The following is a 2,500-nucleotide window of genomic DNA, read 5'->3' as shown; positions in this document are numbered from 1 at the left end:
CCCCCCCCCAAACCAGCCGGAGATAATCAGTCTACTGATGACTGAGCGACACAGACGTCCGCATATCGGGCATCAAGTGTGAAAAAGTGTGAATGACCCTCACGGTCGAAACCTCCTGTTCCACAAATACGGACTAAAGACGGGGGACATATGTGAAAACGGCTAGAGTCTACTGTTCTACTGTTCACCTAATAATCATCTGGCCACCCAGAACCACTTGCTGTTCAGCCCTACTGTGCGTTACTACATACAGTCCTTATTTCCCCTCCCTCTGGGTTTCTGAGAGGATAAGTCTGTTTAAGGTCTAGAGTCTGGGGACATTTCTTTACATTTGGAAACTGTCCGGTGAATCCCAAAGAGGCTGCAGTTGTGAAAAAGGGGAAATGACCAGCGCATTCACAATCAGCATCGTTGGAATCACAGCCATTACTAGTCGTGGAATTAGCAGAGGGAGAGAATCAACAACGCGAGCACACAGTCCACTGCCCGGTGCCTTTCCATTACGGAACAGAGCCATCGAGCCGCGGCCTCCACTCTCAGTCGGAGGGACGAGGCGTTGATGGAGGAAGAGTGCTGCGGTCACCGTAGAAACCCAGGACATGGAGAGAGAAGATGGAGTTTCCCTGTGAGGCTGCGGGCAGGGTGCCGGAAAACATACAGGGAACAATCAATGTGGACCTCAGCTGGCAAAGCAATCAACCTCACTGTGTGCGTCGTGTGTGCGTTTGTGTGTGCGTGCCACATTGGCTGTGTATTTATAGTTTTTACTTTAAACGTCCAGAAAAACACATCCATTCACTTCATCGACCCCCCCCATCCTAAACCACTCAGCAGTCAGCAGGGGGTCGGCAACCTTTGAACCCGTTGGAGATGGGTGTTCTGCAAACACACGCGCGCACACACACACACACACACACACACACACTCACACTCCACTCCACAAAGGGACATTGTCAACCTCCTCATGTAATATAAACACCCTCTTTATGATGACCAATCGTTATGCCCACTGACCTGTGAATTCATTTCCCACAGCCACCACACACACACACACACTTACACACTTGTGTGTGCGTGTGTGTACACACACACACCCTTATTTGGATACGTACGACAGATGCACGCATTGCACATGCTCACACAAAACCAGGTACCGCCTGGTTTCCATGGTAACATCTCATGCACATACTGTACAGCACACACACGCACGCACGCATGCACACGCACACACACACACACACACACACACACACACACACACACACACACACACACACACACACACACACACACACACACTACCCTTAACCTTTATGTAATTAGCTTTCAGTGAATCCACTCCTCTGTACAGGATTAAAGAAACCACGGATCAATGCATATCAACATGTAACTGTGTGTGTGTGTGTGTGTGTCTGTGTGTGTGTGTGCATGCATGCATTCATGTGCGTGTGTGTGGGTAGGAGCATAGGAGGGAATTTGTTTTGACATCAATTTAGAACAACTGTGCTCGGCAGGGATTAGCTGTCTGACACAGAGGCTAGCAGGCTACGTTCACAGGCCACAAGGGACCACACACCAAACACACACACACACACACACACTCCACACAAAACCATAACCAAACAAACACACAGAACCATACACACACACACACACACACACAAAACCATAACCAAACAAACACACAGAACCATAACCAAACAAACACACAGAACCATAAACACACACACACACACACACACACACATTCACACACAAAACCATAACCAAACAAACACACAGAACCATAAACACACACACACACACACACACACACACACAAAACCATAACCAAACAAACACACAGAACCATAAACACACACACACACACACACAAAACCATAACCAAACAAACACACAGAACCATAAACACACACACAGTGTGTGTGTGTGTGTGTGTGTGTGTGTGTGTGTGTGTGTGTGTGTGTGTATGGTACACACACAAAGAGGATATTGTTCCACTGTTGTGTTATTGGTAAAGGTGTGTTATTGGTAAAGGAAGCCAGTATTGATTACTATCGAACAAATCAGGTATTGATTGACATTCATGTCAAGCCACTCATGTCATCTGAATCACAGAATTGTTTCTATTGATTATTACGTACGTCTCCATTATGTAAATGTCCAGACAGAATAGCCACGTTTCACAAATGTGTAAGAATTGATTTAAAGGCCTGGCTGTCAAGGGGCTTTTGATTCATTTGCATAAACAACATCATTAAAATGAACAATGACGTGCAGGGTGGAAATCCCATAATGAGCATAAGATCACGGTCAATTGGATTAAGCAGGCGACATCCGCTTCAATAAATCAAAAAAAATGAATCTAAATGTTTTGAACCTCTCTTGACGTATTGATCGACTGTGGCTCTATGCAGACCCCTTCAGCCCGTGGTAGTGGTGGAGGTGTTAGTGGTGGTATTGGTGGAGGTGTTGGTGGTGGTATTGGTGGTGGTGTTGG

General features: G+C 46.4%; 1 protein-coding gene across 1 annotated transcript in view; it reads right to left on the bottom strand.

The window, feature by feature from the left end:
• LOC311344730 (short transient receptor potential channel 7-like) overlaps window positions 1-2,500 on the bottom strand; it is a gene marked incomplete at both ends in the record, with an annotated part of 44,904 nt that overhangs the window by 27,545 nt on the left and 14,859 nt on the right. The window lies entirely within an intron of this gene.

The sequence above is a fragment of the Micromesistius poutassou genome (assembly GCF_964030765.1).
Source record: "Micromesistius poutassou genome assembly, chromosome: 6".
NCBI lineage: Eukaryota > Metazoa > Chordata > Actinopteri > Gadiformes > Gadidae > Micromesistius > Micromesistius poutassou.
This window is presented reverse-complemented; position numbering and strand designations above follow the sequence as displayed.